General features: G+C 39.2%; 1 long non-coding RNA gene across 1 annotated transcript; it reads right to left on the bottom strand.

Annotated features, from left to right (window-relative positions):
• Nucleotides 1-292: 292 nt before the first annotated feature.
• On the bottom strand, nt 293-1,559 carry LOC139122373 (uncharacterized). The gene is made up of 2 exons (XR_011549437.1): nt 1,495-1,559; nt 293-1,178 (listed from the first exon to the last, which is right to left on the bottom strand). It is a non-coding gene; the product is annotated as an uncharacterized lncRNA (long non-coding RNA).
• Between the last annotated feature and the right edge of the window lie 5,118 nt (nt 1,560-6,677).

Here is a 6,677-nt window from a genome sequence, read left to right as displayed (position 1 = left end):
ACTGGTATATTTGTTAGATAGCCTCCTTAAGTGGCACTTTCAACTGTATTCACGAATACATTTTAGTAGAACTTGTAGAACTGTAATTTGGGTTCTCCCTAAAGCGCCGTTCATGTCCGCTATAATGTTGGAGCAGGTCACATGCAAGGTCTACTGTCGTGACGGACATAAATCCGTCGTAATACTTGCAATTTTGAAATTGCTTGTTTACATTGAGAAAGCTGTGCATGAACATAAATGCGATGGCGTATAACTGAAAAAAACACAACGAAAATATTACCATGATCCGACGTTCTGGAAATCTGTAAGTCGTCTTTTCGTCTTTATTGAAGTGAACAATCGAGCATTCAAACGGATTGACATGAATGAATATGTGTGTGTGCGTGCTTGATATTGAAATTGATATTGCTTGATAAGTTGACATTCTCACTAGATTACCATTTTAACAAGATTTTATTTCAACGTTTTCAATTAATTTGTAAAATGTACTTGTTGCCTGGAAGTATACTTATATTTTAAGTCGAATCGTATCGATTTTCGGTAGGTAGGTGTGAAGTTCAACTGGTTAAAATCTTCATTGGTTAGTCATTAGGAGACTGACTTAGATGACTTCTAGTGCTTTACTGTCCAAAGTTTGTTTTTCCACACTAATGACTGCGTTGAATATACAGGAATGCGCATGCTCTACTTAACAATAGACAGTGGTGAGACAATCCACTCCACGGTTTATGATTTAGCTTAATAGATCAATTGAAATATATTCTTCAAAAAAGATTGGATCCCTCGAAAGAGAGCATAGTATTTGTCCTTAGATGTGCAATAAACATGAGAAAATACATCAAAAACTACCTTAAGTCTCAAAATATTTCATCTGATGAGCGACAACGTTCTCACCACTCAAATCTTTTAACTTAAGGGACAAGAGTTCTCTTATTTCTTCTCTATTTGTGTATCTTAACTTTGGATATGGGTCTTCAATAACTGAGACGATGACTTCCGCTGCCTGTCCCACGGTTTGAATGAAATCGACGCCGGTACTTTGCCAGCGTTTCGAAGTCATACTCTTTTGCATCAACTCGCGCGTTTCCTCACCAACGGCATCTTCATTCATATTCAAGTTTCCACCTAGTCCCTGCAGAAGTGGTGTCATCACAAGGCCGAATACAACCATGCTGATGCTGGAAGGGACAGGAAACCCATAAGTTAAGATTATATAACGACAGAGGACCATAATTACTTTCTCATAGCTTTAAAACTTGAAGCGATCTCGTGATTCCTGTATTTGTGATTTGCAATGACAATACAAAACGATTATTCAAGTTAGTTTGGTGTTGTCTTAAAGGCACCGATAGAAAGACAAACAGACAACCCGAGAGTCTCAGAGTAGACATACGATCAGGTAGATAGATAGATAGAGAGGGATAGACATTCGACAGACAGACATGCAGACAGAATGATGATCTCAAAAAATGATAGCTGTAAAAGGACACTCACTGTACGTCAAATTGCTTCAACACTGCCACGAGTGATTCCGACAAACCCTCCAAAGCAAACTTTGCTGCTCAGTAACCGTCAGTGAATGGAAAACCTATTTGGTAAAACGCAGGAACGTGTTTGAAAGAAAAATAAACTAGATCATAAGTTGAGGTCATATTTGACTATCTCATCTTTCCAATATATCTTCCATCGTATTTATAATATCTACTTACTCAAAATGTGCCACATGACGTCAATTAACTAGTTTTCTGACAGGCAATGAGGTGACATACATAATGTTTATAGGTACGTAGATTCATATATAGATACATACATAGCTACATAGGTACATAGAAACATAGATAGATAGATAGATAGATAGATAGATAGATAGATAGATAGATAGATACATACATACATACATACATACATACATACATACATACATACATACATACATACATACATACATACATACATCATACATACATACATACATACATACATACATACATACATACATACATACATACATACATACATACATACATATTAATCGTCAAGGTGTGACAGGGCCCTAAAATGACGATTTTTAAAAAGCGTTTAAGAGTGTCTTTACTCTCCTATTGTTGTATTCTCATCGTAAACATGTAGCCACGCCGTTACGAAATGTAATAATGGTGACAGGGAAACCGAATGTTTAATACAATTTGGGGTATTTCTGCTTACTTACCGATAACACCTGCCGTACTTCCAATGTTTATAATTCTACCAGATCTTCTTTTCTTCATATTAGGTATGACCTTTTGAATTGTCCTCAGAGCTCCGAAGAAGTTTGTCTCCATTATCTGACGATTGACGTCAAATGGTACGCCCTCTAGCGGGTACATGGTTAATATCCCATCATTGTTTACTGTGCGACGAAGCATAGATATCTTTTATCAGTAACAGGGAAATTAAGAAAAGCGTAAAATAATTCGATATCAGGGTTGTTAAACGTCTCTTCTTTTAAATATAAATTCATCTTGCAGCTTGACGTGGCTATATATGGATTTCACAAAACATTCTTTGATAGGAAAGAATATATAAAGACAAGTATAAGTGGGAAGATTCGGTCTTGAAGAAAACAAATTAATTTACTTTTGTTAAACGCTGAAGTCACAAAACGACCAGAATCACCGGTTCCGACCCTAAAACTACAGTTTACTACAATTATTTACAAATTAAACCATGGGGATCCTAAGTCTGTGTGAAAATACTCGTATTTGGTGTTGTGTTTTTTTTCAAAACCTTTCGAACCTGACGATTACTTCGCCATTTCTACTCTGTTTTTTTCCAAGTATCCCTCGTTTACTACTTAATGGAATTTGCTTACTATTTTTCAGTGTATAAACTTTGCATGTATTCTTTCTTGGTCTGCAAACTGTTTGTTTGTGTTTATTATTTAGTACGGTATTACACTTGTTCGGATATTGGAAATCGATGGGCGTACTCAGTAAGGTTGCAAAGGTACTACCCTTTTCTTGTGCGCATGTGGATGAGTTGAATTATGCAGATTGCATTCATCAGGACTAAAACTAGATGGTGAATTGACGCTTTTCACAAAATGAAAAGATTTGGTCAGGATTTACGAAATTCTGGTCACCATTTTGACTTCTTCCATCAAACGAGTCAGTTCATTCCAGGGTATGGGGTAAGACGAATTTGAATGTGCGGTCAACATACATTTCGCACACAACATTCACAACAAAGCCAAATTCATCGAAGAAATATGTATGGACGTATGGCAACGCAAAATCCAAGCGGTTATTCAGGTTTTTTAAAAATGATACAGCTGCCCTGCATCCTGAATAATTCACTTGATTACAATGAAGTAATGGCAAGGTCAAGATCGATGCCGTATCAATGTAGGTTCAAGATACCATTACAGGTACTCGTATATGAAGTATTCGCTATTTTTTAAAAAAAAGCACTATGTCTGTGTTTTCTGATTCGACGCCTACTCAGCATGATACCCGGCAATATGGTTGGTCAGAGAGTGACTTACACTAGGAGAAGAATTATTGATTAACTATCATGAAGTTTCACCTGGTATACATGTCATTTTGTCCAAGGGTAGAGACAATGGCTTTTACAAAATACGATAAACACTTCATCACCGAATATGAATTTTTATGTCAACTTAACAATAATTCAATTCTGTGGTTACTCTTTAGAATGTCGGGAAGGTCGCCATTTATGTCGAGTGCGTTAAACTTGTATGCTGTTAAATGATTGATTCCTCACAGGTACAATACAATAGTAATACAATAGTAGTGTTATTAATGGCCTTAACCTTATATTAGTGACAAAATATGCCCATGTTTAAATTTCGATAGGCTTCCAGTTTCCAAAATGTGTCACCATGAAAGTTTCAACATTTTCACACATGTATTCTTCCATGTAAAATTTGTTAAATAGTATCCATAACGGGATGAGTTAAAAAACACTTCAGTCTACAGGATATTGAAAATGTTAACTACATGTTAGTAAGACCAGACAGGTCAATTGTTCTGTAGAGTCACTTCACTGCACTCATTGAATAGACGATAAATGATAGGTATCTTTTCTGTGGCAGATCGGAAAGTTGACCCATTTCCCAAAGGTCTGTGTGAAATTTACAGGCGATTGTTGAAGGTAATGCATGCTTATGTCTGCTTACAAACTTCAATGACAACTAAAGGCAAAGAAGGACAAGGTTGAACTGACCTCGATATGTAAAGAAACATAAATAGAAACATATACCTCGCTGTAGAGTCTAAATATTTCTGTCGGTAAATATTTCAGCAGTTCCTCTGAGTAATGCAACTACAAACATACCTAAAATGTCAACCCGTCCTTCTTCTTCATACACTTGACTGAAGAAAGCTTCGACTGATTCGTCTTTGGTAACATCCAGCTCACGTATAAACAAAGTTTGATCTAGCGCGTCACCCACTGTCTGCACCAGTTGTTGTTTTCGAGACGTGTCTCTCATTGTTGCGTACACTTTGTACTTTTTGGAGTCATCCCTAGCCAATCTGGCTGCCGTAGCCAACCCGATGCCTGAGGAGCACCCAGTTATAACAACCACAGAGACCGCCATTATTTGTTAGAATACTTAAGGTTAAAGTGCCGTATCCAATTCATGCCTACGTAATGTGGAGAGTGTTTTGTTACGCCAGGTTACCACCTTTTGTGTTATGTCGTACCTATCCACCATACTAAATAGGCATTCCGTATGGCCAATATGACCTTTGACATGTATTTTCCATGACCCATTGTCGTTCCAGGCTTCACTGCAAGCCAGGCGTTAATAAGCAATAAAGTTCAGTTTTTTATCGAATACTTGTCTTTCAATGGACAACTAGATCTTACATTTTGCACCTCTTAGACCACAGAATTTTCGTATACCGAGAGTAAATACAGTGATCGCCAGTCCTGTGGCAATTACCAGCGCTTTGCTGAGCCCTTTCCGTTTGAACAGCTCTGCCAACTGTATTTTTAGTTCCAGATCTGGATCGTCGAGAACGTCTTTCAGTGTTCTATATAAGGCTATTCTTTCATGAACTCTCCGGTACTCGCCATGAAGCACCTCGATGCGGTTGTCGATTTTAATAGCTAGTTGGGCTTGTCAGCCGGGGCTTTAGTATTTAGTCTCTTTCGACGTACAGCCCAGCCAGATTTTTAGTTTGCAATCCTTTGCTAATCTTTGTAAACTACATATTCGAGGTTGAGGTAATTCCATTTAGCAATCCTGTTCTCTATTGCCTATATCATTTCTGCATTGCTGCTGGCGTCCTCTATGAGCTCAGTCAGGTTACAATCTCGCAACCGACTAATGTCCTCGGGGTTAGTCTATTGGTTTCTGTTTCCAAATTGAGAGTTGTTTTTTGAGGGCATCATCGCGTCTAGCTGGGAGCTCACCAACGGGCAGGGTTCCCAGACACTTGGCACCAAAACCACTTCGCACCAAAACAACCTCGTACCAAAACCACTTCGCCCCAAAAGTCACGTCGCCCCAAACCACTTCGCCCCCAAAACAACTGAAACAATGCCACTTTGCCCCAAAGTTATCGCCAACCGGCAAAGCGGAAAATAACCAACCACTACCATCGAAGTTTTCATAACCTTTCTGTCATCCCAGGACTGAAATCTTGAAAGTGTACAAATTTCGAGAAAATTACATCGTGCAATTCCGCGCACGGCACCTGAGTTATAGCATTGAGTAGTTTTCATTGCGTGTTTCTTTTTTCTAATATACCGTTTATGGTTTCATGCAACAATAAATGGTTCGTGGTGGCCCAAATGTCCTGACACATGAATGCCTCCAAGTTGCAGGTAAAAACAGTGTTATGATACGTCGTGGCATCCTTGTTTTAGGACGAGTTGATGGTACAATACTTTGGGCGAAGTGGTTTTAGTTCGAGGTGGTACTTGGGGCGAAGTGGCGTTGGACGAAGTAGTACTTGGGACGAGGTTGTTTTGGTGCGAAATGGTTTTGGGACGAAGTTGTGTGGGGCGAACTGGTTTTGGTGCGAAGTGTCTGGACCCCAAGGGCAGGGGCCTCTTCTAGGACATCTCTTATAAATTCTGTCCAGCCTCTTTCTCTCTTCAATGTCAAATGTGTGTATAATTTCCGTCTTCCGTTGTCTGTCAACTTCAAGCCCTTATAGTACAACTCTCCACCTCTAACCCTTGCATTGAACCTCACAAGTTCTATACTTGTTGGGTTGATGCCCCTTTGCTGGGCGTAACCATCAACTGCCTGTTGTTTGGGCTCTATTCGCTGTAATGTCAGTCTGTCTTCCTCAGGAGTAGCCTCATCGGGGGCTACCCACTCAAAAGCAGTCTCTTCCTCCTCAATCTCATTCAGATCATTCTCACACAACTCCTCCCCATTCCTCATAATTCGACATTTTCGTCTGCCATTTTATCACATGTATTATATGCAATAAATGCCATGCAACAAGTCTCTGACCCCCTGCTTATAGCCACAAGATTCTGCAAGGAAAAAATTTAAGCAGTGAGGACTCATCATGTCAGACAGAAAATGACCCTTTACGGCATCAAGACCCCGCACCTGAGAAAGCTGAGAATCGGTGCTGGCGATGCCAACATGCAAGATGCCGACTACAACCCCTTGTATGGCGTTTATCAAAAGAAGTATGCTATCAAGCTCG

The sequence above is a fragment of the Ptychodera flava genome, chromosome 22 (genome assembly GCF_041260155.1).
Source record: "Ptychodera flava strain L36383 chromosome 22, AS_Pfla_20210202, whole genome shotgun sequence".
NCBI classification, from domain to species: Eukaryota; Metazoa; Hemichordata; class Enteropneusta; family Ptychoderidae; genus Ptychodera; species Ptychodera flava.
Note: the sequence above shows the minus strand (reverse complement) of the source record. Positions and strands in the feature narration are given on the sequence as shown.